The sequence below is a fragment of the Callospermophilus lateralis genome, chromosome X (genome assembly GCF_048772815.1).
Source record: "Callospermophilus lateralis isolate mCalLat2 chromosome X, mCalLat2.hap1, whole genome shotgun sequence".
NCBI classification, from domain to species: Eukaryota; Metazoa; Chordata; class Mammalia; order Rodentia; family Sciuridae; genus Callospermophilus; species Callospermophilus lateralis.
In genome coordinates, this window is record NC_135325.1 from 88,199,943 (window position 1) to 88,221,431 (window position 21,489).

General features: G+C 38.0%; 1 pseudogene; it reads right to left on the reverse strand.

The window, feature by feature from the left end:
* Positions 1–3,394: 3,394 nt before the first annotated feature.
* On the reverse strand, positions 3,395–3,933 carry LOC143639404 (large ribosomal subunit protein uL5 pseudogene; annotated as a pseudogene).
* Positions 3,934–21,489: the final 17,556 nt, after the last annotated feature.

The window sequence follows — 21,489 nt, forward strand, 5'->3', positions numbered from 1 at the left end:
GATTTTCTACATAGATTTTCATGTAACCTATGATTAGATACAGTTTTAATTTTTCTTTATTTTCTTAGCTAATTGCCCTGGCTAGAAATTCTAGTACAACATGGGAGACAAGTGGTGAGAGTGGACATATTTGTTTTTCTCCTCATCTTAAGTGGACAGCATTCAATATTTCACATAAACAATAAGTTTTATTGGGGGCTGGTGTTTTGGCTCAGCAGTAGAGCGCTTACCTAGCAAGTGTGAGGCCCTGGGTTTGATCTTCAGCATCACATAGAAATAAATAAAATAAAGGTATTGACAACTACAACTAAAAAATAAATATTAAAAAATAATAGGTTTTATTATAGATATGCCTTTTAACAAAATGAGGAAATTCCCTTCTGTTCTTGGTTAATTTTGACTCTTTATCAGTATTAGATGCTAGACTGTTTTCTGCATCTTCTGAGATGATCATATAGTTTTTTTTACCTTTGTTAATATGGTGAATTACATTGATTTTCAAATATTAAAATCTTATATTCCTAATATAAACCCAAGTTGGCTATGGTGTATTGTCTTTTTTCTTCATAGTTTAGGATTCAATTTGGTAAAAATTTTTTCTTTAGAGTCTTTGTATCTAAGTTCATGAGGAATATCAGCCTCTAGTTTTCTTGTACCAGCTTTGTCTGATTTGAATAATGCTGTTCTCACAGAATGAGTTGGAAAGGATTCTTCCCTCTTCAATTTTCTTGGAGGGTTTGAGTAGAATTGCTACAAATTCTGGAGTTTGCTGGACCTGGAGTTCCCTTGGGGGAAGGGTTTTTACTACAAATTTGGTTTCTATAATAAATATAGTGCTATTCAGGTTATCTGTTTCTTCTTGAGGTGCTTTTATAAATTGTCTTTTCCTTTTTCTTCCCCTGGTACTGGGGATTAAATTCTTAAAAAAAAAAAAATCGAGACAAGGTCTCACTAAGTTAGCCTCAAACATTCTATCCTCTTGTCTCCCAAGTAGCTGGGACTGCAGGAATGTGCCACCATGCCTGGCCCATAGATTGTATTTGTGTTTAAATACTTTTTTAGTGTTGATGGATCTTTATTTAATTTATTTTATTTATATGTGGTGCTGAGAATTGAACCCAGGGCCTTACACACCCTAGGCAAGTGCTCTACCACTGAGCTACAACCACAGCCCTAGATTGTCTTTTAAAGTATTTATTCATTCCCTCTAAGGTGTTAACTATTAAGGAATACATTGTTTATAATATTCCTCTGTTTTCATTTTAATATCTATATTGATGTCACTTTTCTCATGAACTAGTAATTTGTTTTCTTTTCCTGATAAGTCTGGCTAGAGGTTTATTGATTTTTTTTAATCCTCTCAAAATACCAGCTTTTGATTTCATTAATTGTCTACATTTATTATCTATTTTCTACTTCATTTTTTTCTGGATCAATCTTTAGTATTTCATTTCTTCTGTTGACTTTAGTTTTCAGAGTCTCTTCTAGCTTCTTAAGGAATAATCTCCAAATCATTTGATACTTCTTTTTTAATACCAATTGAGTGTTCTAAATTTCTCCTTAATACTGCTTTGACAATATCCCACATATTTTAATATGTTTCATTTTCATTTTCATACTGTTCAAAATGCTTACCAATTTACCTTTGATTTCTTCTCTAACCCATTGGTCATTTAAAAGATTTCATTCAATTTTCAAGAATGTGGAGAACTTCTAGATATCTTTCTGTTATTAATGTCTAAATTAATTTCACAGCAGCCAGAGAACACACTTTTTATGACTTGACTCTTTTTAAATTACTGAGAATTATTTTATGTCCCAGAGTATAGTCTATTTTGGTAAACATTTCAAGTTCCCTTGAAAAGGATATGCATTGTGTTTTTGTTGGATGAAACATTCTATAAATGTCAATTAAATTCAGTTGATTGATGGTGTTATTGATTTAAACTATGACCTTATTGATTTTCTGTCTACTTATTCTATGAGTTATTGAGAGAAGTTATTGAAATATCCAATTAGACTTGTAGAATGCCTATTTCTCTTTGAAATTTCACCAGCTTTTACTTCATGTATTTTGAAGTTCTGTTATTAGTTACTGAGACTCTGTTCATTTTTTTTCCCAGTATATTTTTTCTCTATTGTTCAGACTTGGTAAATTGTGTTGTTCTAGCTTTCTGTTCACTGATAGTTCTATCCCATCCATTCTGCTATTGAGCCCATCCACTGAGGTTTTTTTCGTTTTTGTTTTTTATAATTTTGTTCTAAAGTTTCATTTGGATCTTCTATATATCTTCTGTTTCTTTTCCGAGACTTGTTTTTTTACATTGACTGCAGTCATTTTTGTAATTGCTTATTGAAGGATTTTTATGATGAATGTTCCAAAACCATTGTCATATAATTCTGACATATCTGATGACAATGTTGTGTTAGAAACTACTGATTGATTTTTTTTTATATTCAAGTTGAGATCTTCCTAGCCCTGGTATAAGAAGTTATTTTTATTGAAATTTGGATATTTCAGACATACTGTTCTGAAACTAGATATTATTTAAACTTCTGTTTAACCTACTTCTTTCAGAAAGTGAAGAACTGTGTTCTACTGCTGTGTTACTACTGCTGTGTGGGGTTAATAGTCCAGATTCTCATTTATATATGGTTCATTTTGGTGTAATCATGCATACATGTATTATAATTTGGTCCATTTCAATCTTCAGTAATTCCACTTTCCCTCCTCCCTCCCCCTGATCCCCTTCCTCTACTCTGTTGGTCTTCCTTCTATTTGTTTTTTTTTTAAATTGGTGCTGTATACATATGCATGAAGGTGGAATTCACTGTCATATATGTGCATAGAGTAATCTGGTCAATTTTGTTATTAGTTCCTCCCATTTCCAGTTTCTCCTCCCTCCCCCTTGGTCCCATTTCTGTACTCTTTGAAAGATAATTTCACTTGGTATAGAATTCTAAGTTGATATTTTTGAATGTTTTAAATACATTGCTTCAGTGTCTTCTCATTTGTATTGTCTCTCATGAAAACTCTGTTGTCATCCTTCTTTTTCTTTTTCTTTTCTTTGGGGGAGGGTACCAGGGATTGAACTCAGGGGCACTCAATCACTGAGTCACATCCCCAGCCTTATTTTGTATTTTATTTAGAGACAGGGTCTCACTGAGTTGCTTAGAGCCTCGCTGTTGCTAAGTCTGGCTTTGAACTCAGGATCCTCCTGTCTCAACCTCTGGAGCTGCTGGGATGACAGTCGTGTGCCACACCCGACATCCTTATTTTTCTATTACAGACCATGTCTTTTTCTTTTTCTTTTTTCTTTCTTTTTCTTTATTTCCTTCCCTTTTTAAACATTTCACTGAAAATGTTTTATTGGGCTTTTGGATAGACAGTAATTTATTTTCCAGGAACAATGATCCCATCATAGTTCTGCTGGAGCCAGCGCATGTCCTCCTCTTTGCTGATTCTGTGTTTGGCTCCATTGCAGCCGGTCCTGAGCTTCTTGTCTGCAGTGCTAAAACCCAGCCTACCCAGCACCACATAGAAGTCCAGGTCATAGATCCCAATGCTTGGATCATATTTGATGCCCAGATCAATGTGTTCCTAGGTCCCAAAACCAAAGTTGCCAATATCTGAGAAATTAGTTTTCCTTAATTCATACTCCTGTACATTTAGACCTTTCTCCAATATTTCTTCAGCTTTGGCTCCACAAACTGTGCAGTGAATAGCAATCTTTTCATTCCTTCTGATGTCAAAGGATTGACAGCATATCTAAATTTTAAAAAAACACAGGAATCTGGCTGGGGAGTTGCTCCAATACCTTGGCAGCCCAGGTCAGTCTTTCTCCACTCTCCCCCCACACAGATATTGAGGCAGAGCTTGCAGGTGCAAAGTTCCCACATGGGGTTCTCATTTTTGCCTTGATCCTGTTCCATGATGGAGAACAGAAAGAGCCCATGTCCTTTATCTATGTCTGAAATTTTCTATGTTTCACCAGTTTTGAGCAAGTTGATTATGATTGTTTGGCATGGTTATCTTTAATCTTTCTTGTGCTTGAAATTAAGTGAACTTTTTGTATTTGTAGATTTATAGTTTCAATCAAATTTGAGACAATTATTTCTTCAAATATATTTTTCTCTCTCTACCTTTTCTTTCCTTTGGGCTTCCAATTACACACATAAGTTGTCTCACAGCTCACTAATGTTATTATTTTTATAAACTATCTTTTTGTGTTTCACTCTAAGTTGTTTCTATTGCTGTGGTGAACAGCTTTGAAAATGACTTTCAATGATCCTCACCTCCTGGTTTCACGTTCTTGTGTAATCACATCCTTTTGAGTATGATATGTATCAAGTGGCTTTCTTTTGATTAATAAAAGAAGGCAAAAGTGATGGGATGTCTTTTCTAAGATTAGGTTATAAAAGGCCATATACTATGTCTTGCCCACACTATTTCTGACTCTTCTTTTATGTATGTCTGATGGAGCAAGCTGCCATGTTGTGTGGTTCTCAATGGGGAGGTTTATGTGGTAAACAGCTGAAGGTGGTCTCTGATGAACAGCCAGTGATGACCTCAGATCATCAATCCAATAACTTGTGAGGAATTATATCCTGCCAACCATAAGCATGAACTTTGGAGCCAATCCTTGCCAGGTCAAACCTTGAGATGACTGTAGCCTGTGAGAGACCATGAAAGAGAGAATCTGGATAACTTGCATCTGGATTCCTGATGTAGAGAAACTGAAATTGTAAATATTACTGTTTCAAGCTTCTAAATTTACAGCTAATTTGTTATGCAGTGATAGGTAACTCATACATATTTAGGTATTGGGGAGTGAAGCACTATTTAACAAATTCATAAAAATGTGCAAGTGGCTTTGGAAAGTGACAGTGAATAAAAACTTGAAATTTTTGAGAAGCATGTTAAAATAACTGTAATAGTCAGGCACAGTGGTGCACACTTGTAATCCCAGGGACTTGGGAGGCTGAAGCAAGAGGATCACAAATTCAAAGCCAGCCTCAGCAACTTAGCAAGGCCCTAAGCAGCATAGTGAGATCCTGTCTCAAAATTTTTTAAAAAACGGGCTGGGGTTGTGGCTCAGTGGTTGAACACCCCTGGGTTCAATCCCTGGGACCAAAAACTAAAATAAAATAACCCAAATTGCCTTGAGAGGCAAAACAGAGAAACTGGAAGAAGTTGGATCCTTATTATATAGTGACAGAAAGTTTAGTGACATTGTCATTTGCGGTCACATGGAAAGCAAAGCATGTATTTAATGTACTTAGTGATCTAACTAGAGATTTGCAAGCACAGTCTTGAAGAGTCTACTTGGTTTCTTACTGCTATTTTAAGTGAAATATGAGAAAAGATAGATAAATTGAGGGGAAAACTATTTAACAAAAAGGAGCTAGAAATCAATGGTTTTAAAGATTCTCAGCCTCTCCAGAGAGAAAACGATGCTCCAATAAAAAAAATGGCTTCCTGGCACTCTCAGGAAAAATGACCTACAGATATATCTGAGTGTATGACTGAACAACCTTTTGCTAAGAAATGAGATTATTCACAAAATTAGAAGGGAGACCAGTAAAGTAGAGGAAGGGGACCAAAGGGAGGGAGGAGGGGAGAAAAAGGGGAAGTACTAGGGAAGGAAATTGACCAAATTATATGCATATAAGTATATGTCACAATGAATCCCAATATTATGTGTAATTGTAAAGTATTGATAAAAATTACTTAAATTAAAAAAAGAAATAAGGACATTATTCAGTAACACCAAGGACCCTACTAAAGCAATTGAATTTGTGCTCAATTCTACAGATCTTCTAATTGAACACTGGGGGTTCTAGAAACCTAAGGACATTTTCTCTTTCAGCTGGGCTAGCAGAGTTTCAAGATAGAGTAGGGTTTATTTTAAAGATTCATAGTGTGTGTGTGTGTGTGTGTGTGTGTGTGTGTGTACACGCGTGTGCATGTACATGTGTGTATAATGTAGTAAACCCCAATAAAAATCATAGAAACTGCAAAAATATTTTGAGAAAACTCTGCAGAAACACTGGCATATTTGACTTAAGGGGGCACCAGTGGTACAAAATAAGGAAGCAGTTAGTCCACAATTCTATTGTCAGTAAATAGGCTGAGAAAACTACATGTCTACAGACATGTGCTACCTTTTATGAAAAAGAATCAGAGAATGAAACCCAAAGTTCAGATGTATAATCTAGCACCATGAAAAATTATTCCCAGTCCTTGAAACCTAATTAAGGAACTTCCAGCATTTTCTTGGCTGTATTTCAGAATTGTTATGGACCAATGACCCTTTTGTGTCCAACTTCCACCCATTTTGTGCAAGGAGGTCTACAGCAATTATCCTATTCTGCCTGTTGCACCCTTATCTGTGGGAAGTTTGTGGTGAGGACAGACAAGTCTGACTCTTTAATTGTACAGATCTCCAAATTGAGAGGAACTAGTTGACACATGTAAGTAAGTATATCTGAGGAGCCTTAAGTGCTCCTGGATGTCATTTAAAGTAAAAGATTCCTAAACATTGAGCTGATGCTATAATAATGGGAGATGAAGGAGACTAAGGAGTGGGTGAACATACTTTGCACGTGGAAGGGACATGAGTCATTGGGGGCCAGAGTTGAGACTATATGAGGCAGCTTCTGATATGACTCCTAATGATCCCTGGTACTCACATCCTTGGGTAACCCTCCCCCCTTAAGGGTAGGCTGGACTCAGTGACTTGCCTCTAACAGAATTCAGAAAAACTGAAAGATGACCCTTCTAGTATTATGTTATAATGTATTGTAGCATTGCCCTCCTTTCTACTTTTCCTGGCTCTCGCACTAGCTTACTCTGATGAAGCCAGCTAACATTCCATGAAATTCCACATGGAGAGGATTATGTGGCAAGAAACTAAAGGTGGCTCATGGCCAATAGCCAACAAGGAACTGAGGCTCTCAGTCCAACAGCCTGTGAGAAAGTGAAATTCTAACAATTGGTGAGTGAACTTGGACTTGAATCCTACCTCTCTTGAACCTTGACATGATCAAGTGCCCAGCCAATACCTTGTTTGCAGGCTTCTGAGAAACTCTGAACTGGATGACTTGGCTAAATTGTACTTAGATTTCTGATCCACTGACATTGAGATAATAAATGTGCTCTTTTAAGTGGCTAAATTTAGGGTTTAATTTGTTACAAGTAATAGATAAGTAATAGCAGTTACTGTGTTTTCAAATTTGCTAATTGTTTTCTTCTGCAATGTTTATCTGCTATTAATTCCCTTCAGTGTATTTGTCTTATTCCTCATTTATTTTCTTTTATCAATACAGACACAGTTTATTACTTATTTCAATGTATTATAGTTACTTTCAATATTTATTTTAATGCTCAAACTGTCCCAGATTGGCCAATGGAAGTTCCTTCAAGTTGACTTTTTTTTTTTTTTACATGACCCCATCTGTTTTTGTTTTTTTGTGTATTTTCTTGGTACTGGGGATTAAACCCAGGGGCACTTAACTACTGAGACACATTCTTAGGCCTTTTTATATTTTATTTTGAGATAAGGTCTCACTAAGTTGCTTAGGATCTTACTAAGTTGCTGATGCTGGCCTCGGACCTGCAATTCTCCTGCCTTAGCCTCCCATGTCACTGGGATTATGTGCACCACCACATCTGGCCCCCATCCTTGCTTTAAAATTCTTTTTGTAGTTGTAGATGGACAGCATGCTTTTATTTTATTTGCTTCATTTTTATGTAGTGCTAAGGAAACCCAATGCCTCACACATGCTAGGCAAGTGTTCTGCCACTGAGCTATAGACCCAGCCCCCATTCTTGCTTTTTAAAAGCACAATGAAATGTACTAGGCTCCAGTTATCTAGCAAGACCTTGGCTCAAACTTTAAAGAAATGTAGCTCACTGGTAGAGTGTCCCTGGTTCATCCCTAGTACAGCCAGAACAAAGAAAAGAAAAAAAATTAAAAATAAAAGTTCCAGACTTATGTTGTACTTTTTCTGCCACAGCCTTGGAATCAGTCATTTCCTGAAGGAACCCTAATTGTCTTACTGCAGAATGGCTTTTAGAATCCAATGTAATTTCATACATATACATACACACATATGTGTAAATACACATTTACATTTACCTCCATATTTAATTCTATACCTATCCACATGTATATTTATACCATGAGTGATAGGCTGAATAACTCTCTCAAAAAAATCCATGTCCTAATATCCAGAGACTAGGAATATGTTCTCTCAAAATGTAAAAGGGAATTTGCAGATGTGATTTAAGGATCTTGAGATGGACAAATTTTCCTGGATTACCTGAGTAGGCCCAATGTAATCTCAAGTGTCTTAGAAGAATGAGATGTAAAGAGATTTGACTTCAGAAAAAGAGGTCATGATGCAACCAGAGAATCAATTTGAAGTGGAAGAAGAGCACAAACAAAGGCACACAGGCAGCCTGTAGCATCTGGAAAAGGCAAGCAAACACATTTTCCTCTAGAGCTTCCAGAAGGAACACAGTCCCATTGACACTTTAATTTTAGACTTCTGACTTCCACATTCATAATGGAATATATCTGTGTTGTTTTAAGCCACCAGATTTGTGGTGATTTTTTTATGGCAGGAAATAGCTTTGAGTTCATATAAGTCTGTCCAAATTCAGTCCAGTGCCATGAGGTTCCTTCTTGTTTTATACCTTTCTTTATTTTAACTCCCTTTTGAACAGTGAAAAACCTGGCTTCCTTTATCCTTAGGAGTTTTGTATGTAATCAGTCTCCCATCTCTACTATCAGTGTTTCCCTAGAACAGATTCCCTTCTTATACCACACATACCAATGTAGATGAATCTCACAAACACAAAATTGAGCAAAAGAAGGCAGATACAGGGTTTGGTGGTGCACACCTATAATTCCAGTAGCTTAGGAGGCTGAGGCAGGAGGACTGCAATTTGAAAGTCAGCTTCAGCAACTTAGTGAGGACCTAAGAAACTCAGTGAGATCCTATCTCTAAATAAAATATATAAAAAAGGGCTGGGGATGTGGCTCAGTGGTTGAAAACACATGGATTCAATCCTCAGTACCAAAAAATATGCAAATACAAAAGTATACAAAGTGCTTGATTTTATTTAAAAGGAGGTATAGAATAAAAATAATAACTGATGATAGTATAAGTCAGAATTATATTTTTTCTGAAATAGGGGGTGGAGACCAGGAGGAGTATAAAGAATGAAGGAAATGTTCCATGTCTTAATCTGGGTAGTGATTACACACACACGCACACATATATACATTGAGCAACATAAAATATTTTTTGTTGAATTAGTGATTGAACATAAACTATCTTTATAAAAGCAACTGCTATGTTTCTTTTCAGAAGTATTTTGTAATTATAGAAGGTAGCTGAATTTACTTCAAAAGCATCTTTCTGAAGGTGTTGCAGCATTCAAAGTTTCAATAATTCAGGAAAAATTCTGAGAGGGGCTGGGGATGTAGTTCAGAGGTAGAGCACCTGCCTAGAATGCACAAGGCCCTGGGATCCATACCTAGCACTGAAAAAAAGACAGTTTTACTGGGGCTGGGCATTTAGCTAAGTGGTAGAATGTGTGCTTAGTATGTGCAAGGCTCTGGGTTTAATACCTAGTGTGCCCACGTGCACACACACAGACACACAAACACACACACACACGACAAAGAAAAAAATCTGAGACAGTTTAACAGTGATTTTTGCTTAATAGAGTTAAATACAGTTTAAAATTCCCTTCACCCATCATCTTTAAAATTGTCATGCTTGACAATTTTTTAACTTGGCTATTGCATTACCTCCACTATTTCCCATGAACAATTTGGGAGGCAAGGAGGATCATAACTTCAAGGCCATTCTCTGCAATTTAGCAAGGCCCTCAGCAACTTATTAAGACCCTGTCTCTAAATAAAATATAAAAAGGCTGGGGACATGGCTCAGTGGTTAAGTTTGCCTGGGTTTAATCCCTGGTACAAAAAAAAAAAAAAAAAAAAAAAAAAAAAAAAAAAAGAGGAGGAGGAGAAGGAATAAGAAAAAAAAGAAAGTGAAAAAGAAAGTTAATGGTGGTAGGAAGAGAATTGAGCTCAGGAGACCTGGTTTCTGTTCTTAGATATGCTGTGAGTTTGTGGGTGACCTGGAGCAACCCCCTACTTCTCTCTAAATCTCAAATTTTCTTCTAGTAAAGGAGAGCATTGGAATCACATCCCTTGCAACTCTTCCTTGTTGCAGCAACAGTAACAGTTAGCAATCTATTGACATTAACATTGTATCCAGCCAGGTACTGTGGTGCACACCTGTAATCCCAGCAGTTTTGAAGGCTAAGGCAGGAGAATTATAAGTTCAAAGCCAGCCTCAGCATTTTAGAAAGGCTCTAAGCCATTTAGTGAGACCCTGTCTCTAAATAAAATATCAAAAGGGCTGGGGATGTTGCTCAGTGATTAAGCACCCCTAGATTCAATCCCTGGTACCAAAGTAAAATAAACAAATAATGTATCCAGCCCAGTTCAGTCAGATTGCATGCAATGAATAATTTAATTCTCACCACAGCTCTATGATATAGGCAATTTTCTCATCATCCCTATTTACACATGAGGAAACTGAGTCCTATAAAGGCTAAATGACAGAGCTGGGTTTGATTTGATTTGATTTTTGTACCAGGATTGAACTCAGAGAGGTTTATCTACAGAGCCACATCTTTAGCCCTTTTTTATATTTTATTTAGAGACAGGGTCTTGCTGAGTTGCTTAAGGCCTCTCTAAGTTGCTGAGGCTGGTTTTGAACTTACCATCCTCCTGTCTCTGCCTCCAGAGCCACTGGGATTACAGGTATGCACCACTGCGCCCAGCTCAGAGCTGGATTTTAAATCCATGGTTGTCAGACTCTAGAAGTCAGATGCTTAACCAACACTTCATGTCAGCAGAGCCATACTGCCTTTCTGGCTCATTCTGATAGAGACGTGTCAACCACTCTGGGCCACTCTGTTCTGTGAGTTTGTAGGAACCTGGAGCTTAATGACCTTTTTTTGTGAAGTTCGCTTGGAGCACACTATTGTGACATTTGACATTTACAGTGTTAGGTATTGCTTCCTTGAATTCTTCCCACATTTCTCCTTATCTCACTGGGGGCATAATTTGTAAATAGCAGATTTCCTTTATCCTTTTTTGTCAATCTCCTCCATCTGTGTATTCTCAACAGATATTTCTGTCGTCTCTTTCTTCCCAATATTAGTTTAATATTCTTCTTATCCAAGTGCTATTTAGCATGACACACAACAAAGAAATCAGTGGAGTACTTTGTCACTATCACTAGGCAATAATCAATGTTAAATTTCCCCCTTTGAGACCATGCCAGTCAAAACAAAGCCCAACAAACTTTCTGCCCTTTGCAAATTCCAAGAATTCCTGATAAGAACACTGTGGAATCTGCTTGGTTCTTTGTCCACCACCACACCTCCCTAATTCTCCTCTTTTCAAAGCCTACCCCAACCAAACACTTGACACCAATCTACAAGCCCAGTGAGCTCCATTACATCCCTAGATTCAATCCTGCACTTCAGCAAGATGAATTTAAGGGCCTCTAGTTCAATGCTCAGGTTCAAGGCAAGTCCAGCTATGATACCAAGGTGATGAGTTATCCTTCATTGCAAGTCCAGGCTCTCATAGCTTTGTTCTATTCTGGCTTTTTTTTTTCTGGAGTCTTTGTTCAGGCCTTGGAAATCCCTATAACCAGGAATCTGCCCTGTTCTTTCCAGTCCTTGCTCCCACCCACTGCTTCCTTAGCAATTGAAATTCTCCTCCAGGAGCTATGAACTTGCTGCCTGTTCATCTGAATCTCTCAACACCAGCTGCTTCTGAAGCTCCCAGAGCCCTGTTTAACACACTTGTCAGGATATCTGAAGTCTTGGTGCCTTCTAATTTGCTCCACTTGCTGTAAGTAACCCTTTGATCTAGACTTTGTTACATGAAAGGACAGAGACCAAGTACATGTTACTATTTCCTTGACAGTGTATTTTATATTAAGAACAGTAGCATCTAGAGCTTTTCAGCAATGCAGAAAATTTGCCTAAACCCTGGATTAGAATCAGCATTTTAATATATGTTCTGCCTAGTGCAGTAGCTCACACCTGTAATCCCAGTAACTCTAATGAGTGGGACAGGAGGATCACAAGTTAGATGCCAGCCTTGGAAATTTAGCATGACCCTGTCTCAAAATAAAAAATTTAAGGGCTTGGAGAAGTGTCTCAGAAGTAGACCACCCTTGGATTTAATCTCTAGTACCAGAAAGAAAAACTCTGTGTGTGTGTGTGTGTGTGTGTGTGTGTGTGTGTGTGTGTTTTCTGGGACTATCATCTGATCTACTACCAAATCAATAAAACAGCACTTTTTTATTAGTTGTTGATGGACCTTTATTTTATTTACTTACTTTTATGTGGTGCTGAGAATCAAACCCAGTGCCTTAACACATGCTAGGCAAGTGCTCTACCACTGAGCCACAACCCCAGTCCCAGCACTTAAGTCTTGTGATTATAAGATCATTTACTCCAGTGCAATTTAAGATTCAGGAAAAACAGGGAACTCATGTGTCTTGTTCACTGCTGTCTTTTCAGGATCTAGAACTGTGACTGACAGATGGAAGTACTAAATAAATATTTGCAGAAGGAATGAACAAATAAAAAGATGAACTTTATTGACTGGATGGCATTAGGAAAGTTTCTCTAACTCTCTAAGCCTCATCATTTTCCTCATTTATAAACTAAAGATTCATATCACTTCTTCTAGGTATGAGGGTCAGGTATAAAAAGCAGGTACAGAGCTATCAATATTTATTCTGATACATTTTTTTTAATTAAGAGGTGCATCCATTTTGTTTCTGGATGAGATAGACTTTTCAGCTAGTTTGCCTAATATTATAGAGGGCTTGTTCTGTATGATACTGTTTGAAGAGGTTTTGGTAGAGAGATTCATTCATCCATTCACTCATCAATTGTGCAAATATTAATTGGATATTATATATCAGACACTCTTCTAAGTACTGGTGAGCAGAGCAGTGAATAAAACCTCTAGAAATTTACATTCCGGGGGGGGGGGGGGGGAACATAGACATCAATCAAATAAAACTATAATATACTAAATGGTGATATTTCTCAAGGGAAACAAGTGGTTATAGGGAAAAGGGAGTGTTGTCAATGTATATAAGGACAAGAGAAGGACTCTTTAAGGAGAGAACATTTGGGGAGAAGTCTGCAGGAAGCCAAATGGATATTCAGGGATAGCATTTTCTAGGCAAACAGCTAGTGCAATGGCAACATGGGAACATGTGTGGCATGATAAAGGGATAATTGAGGAGACCAAAATGACTGGAGAATAGTGAGAAAATAGAATGGTGGGGAGACTAAATCAGTTAGGAGTTTACAGGTCATTTTATGTACATGGGTCTTTACTCTGAATAAAACTGGGAGCCATGAAGAATTATCAGTGAAAAATGATGTGATCTAACTTAAATTTAAATGGCTCAATCCAGCAGGTGTGTTGAGTAAGACTAGACACTAAATGGTTAAAGGCAGAAACAATGAGACAAGCAGGTGAGAGAGGATAGTGGCCTGAATCAGGTTGGTAGTGGGGTACAGAGAGGCCTGCTAGATTTCTGATGATGTTTTTTAAAAAAGTTTGACATGTTTTGCAGATGTCTTGACTGTGGAATATTAGAGAAAAAATAAGTTAAAGATGACTCTAAGATTTTTGACTTCAGCAACTAGAAGGATAAGGGCTACCATGGAGAGATGGAAAATGTTTAAAGGAGAACCAGGTGAAGGGCAAATCAAAGATTCTGTGTGAAAATTATCTTGGTCTATGTGTGCTACATCAGAATATCTGAAATTGAGTAATTGGTAAATAATTAATTTACAGTAGTAAGTCCCCAAATGGTGGAGTTATATTCAGAGAAATGCATTATTAGGCAATTTCTCAATTGCACAAGTATCACAGAATGTACTTACACAAACCTAGAAGGTAGAGGGTTCTACATACCTCAGTTAGCTACATATATTGCCACTGTCATATATGTAGTCTGTCTTTGACCAAAGGGTTGTTATGTGGCACATAACTATATTTCTCACAATTCTGGAGACTGGAAAGAGCAAGGCATTAATAGGTTCAATGTCTACTGAAGGTCAGGTCTGTTCTTTCAAAATGGTACACTAAGTGTGTGGTAGAGGGCATGACAAGGTCAGAAAAGGGCTGGGAGAGCCAAGCGTGGTGGTGCATTCCTGTAATCCCAGTATCTTGGGAGGCTGATGCAGGAGGATCACAAGTTCAAAACCAGCCTCAACAATATAGCAAGGCCATAAAGCAACTTAGTGAAACCTTGTCCCTAAATAAAATATAAAAAGGGGCTGGGGATTTGGCTCAGTATTTAAGCACCCCTGGGTTTAATCCCTGGTACAAAAAAAGTGGGGAGGGGCTAGGAGAGGCAGCTCTCCGAAGGATTTTTTAAAATAAGCTTATTAATTTCATTGAAAATGATCAGACCATCATGACCTCCCAGAAGCCCCAACCCCTAATACCATCACCTTGGTAATTAGGTTTCAACCTACAAATATTGGAGGAACACATGCATTCAAATCATAGCCAATGTGTTATATTAAAGATGCTTGTTAGATCTCCAAGAGGAAATGCCGAGTAGACAGTTGGATATATTCCTCTGGAATAGAGAGAAGAAATCTGAAGGTCACATATAAATTTGGAAATCTTTAACAAGGGGACAAAGTATTTCAAGAAGGAGAGTGGTTAATATGTTTAGAATGATGCTGAAATGTCCAGCAAAATTAGGACTGAACACTAAGAACTGACCATTTGATTTGAAAACATGGAGAATCATTTGAGACCTCAAGAGGTGTGATTTTGGTGGAGTAATAGACAAAAGCTTGATTGAAGATAATTTAAGAAAGGAAGGGAGGAGAATAATTGGAAATAGTGAGTATAGACATCTCTTTCAAGGAATTTTGCTATAACAGGGAAAAGAAATGGACAGAAGCTGGAAGGGGATGAGGTAAATGGAAGGTTTTATTTTTTAATATATTAGATATAGTAACAGAAAAGAAGGTCTTGATGCAAGAGAGAGATGGAAATTCAAGGAGGGTTTGTTGTTGTTGTTGTTATTGTTTGTTTGTTGGTCTGTTTTTTATTTTCTTTTTGTTTGTGCCAGGGATTGTACCCAGGGGCACTTAACCACTGAGCCAAATCTCCAGCCTTGTTTGTTTTCTTTTATTTGGAGACAGGGTCTCCTTAGGACCTGGAAAAGTTGCTTAGGACCTGGATAAGTTGCTGAGGCTGTCTTTGAACTTGTGATTCTCCTGCTTAAGCCTCCTGAACTGTTTGGTCATGGGGTTATTTTTAATTTTTGCCATTCTGTGGATTGAACCCAGGGCCTTGTACATGGCTTTCAAATGCTTTACTACTGAACTATATTCCTATCCTGGAGTCATGTTCTTAACCCATCAAGTTCCAACTTTTCAATATCATGTATATTTCAATGAAATTGACACAGGTGCATTAAAAGAGGTTGTAAATCACAATCTAGAGCTTTCAATATAATTAGCATTCATAACATTAATGAATACTATCACTAATCAGTCACTTATTGTTTTTCTTAAAACAGTAAAACTGTAAAAACATACAATGTATTCCAAAGTTCCCACAAGTGGTATATTTTTTGCTCCACTTGAGTTTTTTAGGTACTGCATTAAATTTTTTTATAATTTTAAAAAATATTTTTAGTTGTAGATTGACATGATACATTTTATTTATTTGTTTGTTTGTTTATTTTTATGTGGTGCTGAGTATGGAACTCAGTGCCTCGCTGATGCTGGGTAGGCACTCTACCACTGAGCTACAGCCCCAACCCTTGCATTAAGTTTTCTTAGGATTGCATTAATGGCATGATAGGACATAATGGGTAAGTAGGTGAGAAGAGGTGGATTGAAGGGCATGAGTTGAACTAGTAAGTGAGGGAACCAGGATTTGAACCAAATATCTCTTATTCTTCTGGCTCCCCTGGGATATGCCAGCAATTCCAGCTACTTGGGAGGCTAAGGCAAGAGGAATTGCTTGAGCCCAGGAGTTGGAGGCCAGCCTGGACAACATAGCAAGACCCTGTCTAAAAAAAGATAATAACAATGAATAAATAAAAATGTGGAAAGGATAGGAAAGGAAACAAAATGAAAGAAAGGAAACAACAAATCTCTCTTCAAAGCCTCTTACTCTCAAACTGTCATGCAATAGTGCTACTTAGACAATTCCCATTAAGAATCTCCAGGCACTCAGCACTGCATTTTCCATCACATACTCTGGCAACTGCTTACCTGGGATTCAGGCCACCGTTTCCACTTGCTTTTTGATTGGAGGAAGAATTAAATCTATAAAACATAACTCTAGCTTATCTTCTGATTCCCTAAAAGCTCTCCCTTTCTCCTTCTGATTTCACTTATCATTATAGGACAAGAACTCTGTAAGAGAGGCCAGTGATTGCTTGTGCTTTTTTGTAGTGCTGATGTGATGGGTAGAGGACACTATTCTCTCCCTGCCATTTTTCCTCTGCAGACGTCTAATGTTGCTTTCACTGGTTGTTACAGCAGTTCTAGAAGCAGTAGTCATTTCTGCATGTGCTTTTTCACCTGCCCAGAGAAACAGGCAAGAATGTTGGCTGAAGGGAATGATAAGGAGGATGGAAAGCAGGGAAATTTTATAGCCACCTTTTGTAACTGTAGTTCTATGTGGGGTTGGAGAACAGCCAAGGGAGCCTGCTTAGCATAGCAAGTGATTTTCCCCACCTTACTTTTGCTTGCCACAGGTAGCAAGATTCAGATGTACTCTGGAATGCTTGGAAAAATTATGGGCCTTTCAAGGTGTTGAGGATATCTAACTCCAGAGAGATGACCAGATCCAGAGAAGCAGGGGCCAATGATGGGAGACTAACAAAAATACATGCCAACTTTGCAAGTCAGGTGGAATTGCTTAAATATTTGTAGGCTAGCTGGGCACAGTGATGCATACCTGTAATCCCAGTGACTTGGAAGGCTGAGGCAGGAGGATCACAAGTTAGAGACCAGCCTCAGCAATTTAGCGAGGCCCAAAGCAACTTAGTGAGGCCCAACCTCAAAATAAAAAATGAAAAGGCCTGGGGATGTGTCTCAGTGGTTAAGTGCTCCTGGGTTCAATTCCAGATAGGTTGTTTTTAAAAGTAAATGCAATTCTCTGGGCCGGAGGAAAGGAGAAATAGAAAGGGACAGGATGAAGAAGAGAAAAAAAAGATATAAGTAAGACTGATGGAGCAGTAAGAGATGTTGGAAAAGTATAAGAAAGAAACATGAAGTAAAGACCCAGGCTTGTCCTGCTTATTGCTAAATACCAAGCTCCTTGACCATAGGTGCAAGCTATAAAAATAGCATATCTGCCCTCCCCACCCAGCCTGCACAAAGACACACTTCAGTGTAAAACTTAGGACTTTGAATGTTTATCTCAGAGCAAAAAGAAAACCCAGAAGCCTTTTTTTCTGCTATAAATTTAAGTCATTTCCTCTTGTCTTCTTCCTATGTTTGCAGGGCCTGCAACCAATGTAGTACTCAGCATCTGCTTCTAAGAACCACCTTGGCTGGCCTCCATTAAAAATGTCATATATTAAGAGCTCATGTAGTGCAATTGGAGCACAATATTATGTTATTCATTTCTTAATCTAATCTACTGCCTTTAGATACTGGAAATGAGAATTAGTCAGAGTCTAATCTCTCCAGGGATGTTTTACTTTCCAGGCAAGCCTGGTCTGTCTCCTATAGAAAATAAGATGAAATCCAATATTTAGATGATGTGTCAGGAAAAGGAAAAGAGACCAACAGGGTTGAGAAAAGCCCAGAGGATGCAAATGGCCCTAGAATGGTGATAAATGTTTTTCTAAAATAAACATTTTAGGGAGCTCCCTTCTGTGTAGAGTCCACATCACCAATCCCAAGCAGATGATGTGGCTCAGTTAAAATAAGCTTCAGTGATTTCTTTGGACCCAACTAAAGGAAAAAATTTAAGTTAAGGGGGAAAAAGAACAAATAATGCCAGAGTTAGAGGGTAAAGCTCAGTGGTAGAACACTTGCCTAGCATGCATGTGGCCCTAGGGGTTTAATCCCTAGCATAGAAAAGAAAGAATGAAGGAAAGAAAGAACCCAAACAAAAAATAGAGGGAAGAATGAGATATTTTTCATGACACTTAATTTTTCCCAATTCATTAATTTCTTTCTTTCTTCTAATTTAAAACAATTGAATATTCATTAGGATATGTTTTTTGCACTCAGAATCAGAGTTATTCTGACTTTTACTTTTTGAACTCAATTATGAATTGGTCTCTTTCATTTAGAAATCTTATATATGATGATTTTCTATTTGCTGTAAGCTATTTTATTTATTTGTATTGGCTTTTTGTTATAAATGACAGTAGAATCAATGTTGGCATAATTATAAAAACACAGAATATATCTTGTTCTTATTCAGATCCCAGTACGTTTCCTTCCTCTTATTTTTTTTTTTATTTTTTATTTTTTGGTACTGGGGAGTGAATCCAGAAGTACTCAACTTCTAAGTCACATCCCAAGCCCTTTTATAGATTTTATTTAGAGACAGGGTCTTGCTAAGTTGCTTAGGGCCTTGCTAAGTTGCTGAGGCTGGCTTTGAACTCATGATTCTCCTGCTTCAGCCCCCAGAGCTGCTGGGATTACCAGTGTGCACTACCATGTCCAGCTCCTTCCCCTTATTTTTTGAAACGAATTTCTTGTGGATATACACAATGGTGAGAGTCACTGTGATATATTCATATATATACATAGGAAAGTTATGTAAACTCTTTATTTTGAAATAATTGTAGACTCACATGCCAGTCCTAAGAAATGCTGCAGAGAAATTTCATACACCTTTTACCCAATATTATTTTCTTTTAAAAGTTCAGGTAGTGAATTCCTCACTCTTTGTGAACACGGTCAAGTTCATATAATATTTTGCTGTATGACCTCTGAAGAACCAGGGAATGCCAAGGGCAACAGCCTGTCAAAGATGGCCCATTCCAAAGGAAAACAGAAAACTCCATCTGAGTCTCATGCAGTCACCGAAGCTCATTACTCACCTGTCTTTGGTGACAAATTGCACCTTTCTCTACATAGAGTTTCTGCAAACTGTTCTAAGATTAAAGGAAATATCAAATATGGAAAGGAATGGAATCTATTATTGTGATGTGGACTGATAGCATATCACGAGCTGTGTGGGTCACACACACGCCATGCTGTGTATCCTTTATAGGGGAAGGAGGGCATCTGGAAATGAAATCTGGAGGAAAGAACAGATGGAGGCTTGAAGAAGAGAAGAGGTGGAGGAAGGCGGCAGGAAGTAGCCCTGAAGTTAAAGCTCTGCTATAAAGAATAATTCAAAGTGGAGGAGGCTCTGAAAAGTGGCTAGAATGCATGGAGATGAACAAAGAATCGGCACAAAATATTCATTTTTGAACCTATGTTGTATACATGTGATCAGCATGCTGGGGCCTATCCAAACAAAATCGTGACTCCTGTCTCTTAATTCCTCTTTTTTTTTTTTTTTTTTGGCCTCTTTTTTCTTAGAAGCAAATCCATCAATATCTAGAGAACCCTATCCAAGAAATAACTGCTCTGAAGCTATTCAATCCCCAAGTGCTTTGAAAAGCAGATGCCTGCTATGTCAAATGAGACCTTCAAAGAGCAAAAGCACTTCCTTATTTGAAGTAGGAAGTAAAAAATCCAATCTTTCATGAAAGGAGGAGGTATGCCCAACTGCTCAGATGACTCAAAGAATGAGACTAAGATCCTTGTCTGGAACCCTCTGTGGCCTGTTCACTTCTTTGCTCTCATCCCCAACAGTAGACACTGCATCCCTATCTACAATCAGATCTTCCACACCTAGCCAATCATCTTGCAGGAATGAGCCACAATTCATATGAGATTCTGGGCAAGAGGCAGAGCAGTATGTGTTCAGCTGGACAGACTCTACATTTAGACAAGTCAGGCTTGGAAACTTGCCCTTCAACTTACCTCCAGTGGACAGTAAGCAAATCAATCTCTCTCTGTCTCTCTCTGTCTCTCTCTGTCTCTCTCTGTCTCTCTCTCTCTCTCTCTCTCTCTCTCTGTCTCTCTCTCCCCCCACCCCCAGTTTCCTCCCAGGGTTGAGATAATTGAGCACATAACTACTTAATAAATGATAGCTGTTACTATTTTTATCATTAATAGTGGGTGAAGTTTGAGATCCAAATATAAATTTGGAAGCTGATTACTACTGCTATGCTTCCCTTCCAGAATTCTCAGAAGAGCCAGGCATTGTATGCATGCCCATAATCCCAGCAGCTTGGGAAGCTGAGGCAGGAGGATCCAAAATTCAAAGCAAGCCTCAACAATTTAGCAAGGCCCTAAGCAACTCAGCGAGACCCTGTCTCCAAATAATACACAAAAAAGAGCTGGGGATGTGGCTCAGTGGTAAAGTTCCCCTGGGTTCAATCCCTGGTATGATTTTTTAAAAAATAAAGAATTTTCAGAGGAGATACAAATTCATCTGGCCCTGAGACAACCTTTAACTCACTCCACAAAGAGATACTATTATCAATAAGCCTTAACAAATCTCAAGTCAAATTAAATCTACCTTCTTTCCCCAATCTGACTCCAAGCTGGAATCATGAATTGAAGTTTTTGGCCTCCACCACAGGGAGGGGCTGATAATTTTATCTTCACATGTAACAAGGAGGAGATAGTGACCTGAATGCTCATTTCACACAGTACTGGGGGAGGATAGGGGACTTGCCTAGAGCTGGAATGGATGTGGCCAACAACTCTCAGAATCCTCCAGGGGTTCCAAGCTAGCTTTCCCAAACTGTTTGCAGCATATTGATTTCTGACAGCGTTGCACTTCAGGAAAAGAGCAACTACAAACTGCCAGCTTGCCCACATCTCAAAATCATTTGCACATGTAGCAGATGCTTGGGTTTCTTTTTAAATTTTCATCTTCCTCTCCCTGCAGGAAAGTATGTGGTTTCTAATAACATTCCTGCTATGTTGTGGCAGGACAGGATGTCAGTTCCACCTGAGGCTACAGATATGAAAGGGTATACGACAGAAATTTACCCACTTGATCCACTTGGGGTAGATTTGATTTCTGCCTCTGGATTAAAACATGAATGTTTGAAATTCAAAGTGGGAGAACCCCTAAAGTAAGCAGTTATTGAGTGACCTACTTGCCAGACAAGGAGCTATCTACTTTACATACATATTATCTCATTGACCCTCACAACCACAGTGCACAGAAGATACTGTGAACAGCATATGAGGGAAAGGCTCTGAGAGGTTAAGCTACTTGCCTGGTGTTGCAAGATCTCATCATTGGCAAGAATTTGTCTCATATCTCTCTGATTTCAGGC